The 6219-nt window shown below is 40.7% G+C and overlaps 1 protein-coding gene across 5 annotated transcripts in view; it reads right to left on the bottom strand.

Annotated features, from left to right (window-relative positions):
* The window catches only part of Csnk2a1 (casein kinase 2 alpha 1), a 49315-nt gene that overhangs the window by 34132 nt on the left and 8964 nt on the right, over positions 1 to 6219 (bottom strand). The window lies entirely within an intron of this gene.

The raw sequence follows: 6219 nt of genomic DNA, 5'->3' as shown, positions 1-6219 counted from the left end.
GTAGACCAGGCTGGCCTTGAACTCAGAAATCCACCTGCCTCTGCCTCCCAATCGCTGGGATTAAAGGCATGTGCCACCACCGCCCATCGGTTTTCTTTGACTTTCAAATTTCAAAGTTTCAACTGAACACAAAACTAAGAGAACTTCCCATTCAAAACATAAATTTTTGAGGACAGTGGTGGCGCATACCTTTAATCCTAGGGCTTGGGAGGCAGAAGCAGATGAATTTCTGAGCTCAAGGCCAGCCTGGTCTACAGAGTGAGTTCTACATAGCCCGGGCTATGCAAAGAAACCCTGTCTGGAAAAACCAAAGAGACAAAATAAATAAATAAATAAATAAATTTTCTCTGGTCCTACTAAAGGTCTGATTTTAGAATATAATATTTCTAATAGCTATAAATGTCGCTCAGTGATAGAACAATTATATATGGACCTGGATGATACCCAAGTACCTCCCTAAAACACTTACTTTATTTAAAGTCTGGAATGATGGCACCATTACAAGATATTCAGGGCTACAAAGACCTAATTCCATAAAGGGTCATAATACTATAACTTACTGATGGAGGAACCCACAGCGTATTTCTTTAGATTACAATCCCAGCACACAAATGTGCCTTATGCTCTTAGTCCTACCTCCAAGATATATGGTATTAATGCTTGAAAAGAAAATGCAGAAGTATCTCTAACATCCAAAACAAACTTTCATGAAAAGTGGTAAAACAAAAACTTTAGAATTTGTTAGTGTTAAATAAATAACACCATAGCAATGCGCTGTCTACCAATAAAGTGAATCATTTATTTAAAAAAAAAGAAAGAAACCAAATTACTGTTACTCTAAAAACTTAACTAATGGGCAGAAAAGTCATTATCTGTATATTTTATTTTCTGATCAGACAGCAGAGGCAAAAAGAGTCCTAGTGTCAAACTTGATCCCATTGGCTACCAGTCTCAAGAGCCTAAGGACAGAAAATTTTCAAAAGGGGAACTCCAGCATTTACATATGTAATAATCACAGCTATCATTTGAATATCTCTAAAACTAGGTGTGGCATGAAATGAATACTCTCAGGTTCAGGTTAAATAGCCAGTGCACCCCTCTCTCTATTACTGGAACACTAAATAGAAAAGAGCAAGCATGAACCCCAAGTCTACTTAGTATTTAGGACTCAAACAGGCTTTTTATGCTAAATTCAATACTAAGTCCTTAAATTCTACAAACTGACCGTTTTTGTTCTTTTGTTTTTTAAGGATGGGGTCTCACCTGGGTGGCCTGGAGCTCTCCATGTAAACCAGGCAGGCTTTAAACCAAGAGGTTTTCCTGCCTCTGCTGCCTCCTGAGTACAAGGAACAAACAGATTTTTTTTAACAGCTACCAAAACACTGCCATGTTGGGGGTGGGGGTGCACGCCCTTAACCCCAGCACCGAGGAGGCAGAGGCAGGCAAAATCTAGGAGGACAAGTCCAATCCTGGTCTATATAGTAAGTTCAAGGCCAATCAGGGATACATAGTGAGATTGTCTCAAAAGGAAACATAAAACAAAAAACCTAAACTAAAACTATTACCTTGAACTACAGTAGATGTAAGGTAAGATGGAGATGGTGGTTTTGAAGTGAGAGAAGCTTTTAAAACAAAGCCTTCATTTTAAAGATGTATGAAAGTTATCTTGGTACAAGTTTTCCAGAAACTGTCAAATATGATGGGAGAAACAAACCAAAAGCCAGGAACACAACTACATTTAATTAGGCAAGAACCTAGGAAGCTGCCAGGGGATACCCAAGTCCTTGGAACTGATATCTGAAAAGTCTTCATTCAGTACATCAAAAATGTGGAACACTGTATTTTGGGAGGAAAAATGTCCAGAAAGACAGATGAATAGAAGCAACTTTTCATTAAAATTTCATTGAAAAATTAAATTTCTCCAACTAAATTACACAGGAAAAAGAATCAACATGTTTGATTATTTACTATTCTGATTACTAGGTTTTAATAGTTTAATAGTCTTTACACTTTAAAAATATGAAGGCTCGAAAGACTGCTTGTCTAGTATGTGCAAAACCAAAGGTTTAATCTCTGGTACCTTAGAGACAAAAAGAAAAGAAAAAGAAGAGAGGGGAGTTTGGAGACTGGGGCTACATCTTAGCTATGAGCACATCTGAGGCCTTAGGTTCAAACACACACCCAAAAACCACAGAGCCATGAAAGTACCTTCACTATGCATTACAGTTTACCCCTGTAATCTCAGCATGCAGGAGGCAGAGACAAAAGAATTACCTCAAATTCAAGACCAACCTTGGTTATACAGGTTAGACCCTGCCTCAAAAACATCAACCCCAAAAGGAGAAAAAACAAAAATTAGATTAATCAGTTGTTTTTGGCACACATCTTTAACTCCAGTACTTGGGAGGTCGGGGCAAGTGGATCTGAGTCTGAAGACACCCTGGTCTACACAGAAAAACCTTGCCTCAAAAAACCAACCAACCAAAAAGTAACTCCAATGCAGAGTTTATGACGTATGCCAGGTGTGGAGGTATATGTGATGATGACTATAAACCTTACACACAGGACAGAGGCAGGATGATCTTTACAAATTCCAAAACAGAATATACATCCACATCTTAAAAACAAGGAAACAAATAAAATCACTTGTAAACAGAGTCTATGGGGACAGCCAAACGTCAATTGAATTCAGTGTCAAAGATCCACATGGTAGAAAGAAAAAAACTCCTGAAAGTTATCCTCTGACCTCTCCCTCCCAACCCCATTTGAACAAATCACTTCTATAAAAAAAGCTGGAAAGAGTTTACACCTTAGCTGTGTGTAGTGGCTCATGCTTATAATCCCATCACTTGGGAGTCTGAGACAGAAGGCTTGCTGAGTTTGAGTACCAGACTAGTCTGGGCTACAGAGTATGACCCTGTCTCACTTAGGACTGTCTACTGTCTCCCCTCTCCCTATTCCAATTTATGTCTCTTTTTTTTTTAAAGATTTTACTTTATGTATACGAATACACTGTAGCTAATCTTCAGATACAACAGAAGAGGACATCCATTAGAGATCCTATTACAGATGGTTGTCAGCCATCACATGATTGCAGGGAATGGAACTCAGGAGCTCTGGAAGAGCAGCAGTAAGTGCTCAACCACTGAGCCATCTCTCCAGCCCTCCAGTTTATGTCTTTAAAATATACAGCAAAGCCAGAAGTATAGCTAGTTCATTTCCCAGCATTCTGCTCTACCTTCGAATAAACACACACACACACACACCCCCCCCAGCCCAAACACAAAATCAAAGCCAGACATCCTGGCCTATGCCTCTAATGCCGGCATTCATGAGGCAGAGAAAGAAAGATCACTGCAAGTTCTATGCCAGTCTGGTCTACACAGTGCTTGGTTCAGTGGATAAAGGAACCTGTAGTGTAACAAACTGAACTCATGCACGCACGCGCGCGCGCGCGTACACACACACACACACACACACACACACACACACGTGCGCGCGCGCGCGCGCGCGCGCGCACATGTGTGTACAAACTTAAAGAAAGAAGCAGGGGCTGGCATCTCGCTCAGTACAATTTCTCTGTTCTCCTTGGGCACCTACACTCATGTGCACATACCCTAACATAGACAAATACATATAATTTAAAAAAAAAAAAACTTTTAAAAAGAAAATGATACATCCTTAAAGATTACATGTCTTCTGATGAACAAACCTAGAACTTTTCCTGAGTCTGAAACAAGATGAACCTCAATCTAGAAGCAAGAGAATCCTAGAGCTTTGAGAATTTAAAAAAAAAAAAAAGAGGGCTGGGCAGTGGTGGCGCACGCCTTTAATCTTAGCACTCGAGAGGCAGAGGCAGGTGGATTTCTGAGCTCGAGGTCAGCCTGGTCTACAGAGTGAGTTCCAGGACAGCCAGGGCTACACAGAGAAACCCTGTCTCAGAAAACAAAAAACAAAAAACAAAAAACAAAAAAAACAAAAATTATAGACCACAGCATTATGACTGAGTTAAGAACGATTGAGTTAAGAACGACTGAGTTAAGAACGACTGAGTTAAGGTGTTTCCAGTTGTCTGGAAACAACTCAGATTGTACACCAGAGAAATGGTTTGCCAAATTCTGTTGGATCATGGCTGGGTGTGGTGGCACACACATGTAATCACAGCACTCTGGGAGCAAAGGCAGTAGATATCTGAGTTCAAGGCTGGTTATACATACACACATGCATACACACATGCATACACACATACATAATACAGCCTGGTCTACAGAGTGAGCTCCAGGACAGCAAGGGCTATACAAAGAAGCCCTGTCTCGAAAAACCAAAATAAATAAATAAATAAATAAATAAATAAATAAAATTAAAAAAAAAAAAAGAGGAAGAATCTAGATCTGTCAAAACTAAACCACATACATATACTGTACCTGGGTGATGGAGGCAACCTACACATTGGATGTGACTTAACATACCGATTCACACCTAAGCTGGTTCAGCACCTTACCCACCCAGTAGGCCACACCAGAAACAAGATGTACAAGTTTCTTTAAAATGTAAGAACTCAGAGCAGGAGAGAAAGCTCAGCTGTTAAGAGCACTGATTGATCTTCTGAAGGTCCTGAGTTCAAATCCCAGCACACAACCATCCATATGCCACTCTTTTGGTGCTGTCTGAAGACAGCTTAGATATAATAATAAATAAATCCTTCAGCTGGAGGAAGCAGGGCGACCGGAGCAAGCAACCTTCCTTCCTAGCAACCACGTGATGGCTCACAACCATCAGTACAGCTACAGTGTACTCATATAATACATAAAACTAAATAAAGTAGCAACATTAGCAATGACCTACTAGTAGTAATTTCACTAATAATCTTCAGAAGAATTCTCTGAGGTGTAGGGCACTAACTCCATTTTACAGATGAAGAAACTGAAGATTAATAAGTCAATCCCACGATGCTATTATTCCAGCTGTGGAGGTGACAAAACCAAGGCTTGCGATCCTCAACTCTTCAAAAGTAGAGCTGTTCTTAGCACCCCCTTAGTGACCCTCCACCTCCCAGCAATTTCTACTAATTCTAAATCTCATTCTCCCCTATCTAATTCCTACAGCTGCCTTAGAAATTATACTCAGGGCATATAGTAAGGTCTTCATGGCACCACCAAAAAGCTAAGCTGAGACACAGTTTATTTATCATGACAAATGCCAGCCAACTGTGAGGTTGAGGGTAAGGACCTTACCTTACCCTGGATGGAGGACCTTAGTATAGTTCCTGCCACAAAGTATAGCGAGCCTTTAGGGGTTACTGAATGAATATCTTTGACTAGTCCAAATGGCCTAATAAACTACCCTATCCCCATTTTAGAGGGAATATCTTTTCCCAGACAGACATTACTATGTAACCTAGACTGGCCTCTACCTCAGGATCCTACAGCATAAGCACAGACGACCATAGATTATCTTCTGCTCATGGAAGCCAGAAGAAGGTATCAGATGACCTCGAACTGGAGTTATGAATAATTGTGAGCCATGTGTATGTGGGCTGGGAAGTGAACTCAGGCCCTCTAGAAAAGCAGCCAGCCCCCCTATCCTCTCTGCACCTTTAGACAAGGTCTCTGTGTAGCCTTGGCTGTCCTGGAACTCAGAGATCAACCTGCCTCTGACTTCTGAATACTGGGATTAAAGGCATATATCACCACCACTGCCTTGCTCCTACCCATTCTTTTTGAACAGGATAATTTTCTTAAGATTCACAGAACATCAGTGAGACAGCTAAATTGAGAAATGCCCATTAGAGCATTAGTCATAACTAGAAAAACTCCTCCAAGTGCTCACTTTTCTAAACAGACTAAAATGTTTCAGCTAATAAAAACTCAAAAAGGGGCTGGAGAGATGGCTAAGCAGTTTAAGAGCACTGGCTACTCTTCTGAAGGTCATGAGTTCAGTTCCCCACAACCACATGGTGGCTCACAATCATCTGTAATTGGATCTAATGCCCTCTTCTGGTGTGTCTGAAGTCAGTGACAGTGTACTCATAATTAAATCTTTAAAAAAAAAAAAATTCTATCTACAATCCAAGCAGCAGCTTCCACTTTTTCTTAATAATCCTTGTTCAAAGAGCTAGCTAGGAAGCAAGGAATGGGGCTCAGCTGTTAAGACTGTTTGCATGAGCAGGGCAGTGGTTTTGCACACCTTTAATCTCAGCGTTGGGGGGCGGGGGGGGGG

The sequence above is a fragment of the Mastomys coucha genome, unplaced genomic scaffold, assembly GCF_008632895.1.
Source record: "Mastomys coucha isolate ucsf_1 unplaced genomic scaffold, UCSF_Mcou_1 pScaffold15, whole genome shotgun sequence".
Taxonomy (NCBI): Eukaryota; Metazoa; Chordata; class Mammalia; order Rodentia; family Muridae; genus Mastomys; species Mastomys coucha.
This window is presented reverse-complemented; position numbering and strand designations above follow the sequence as displayed.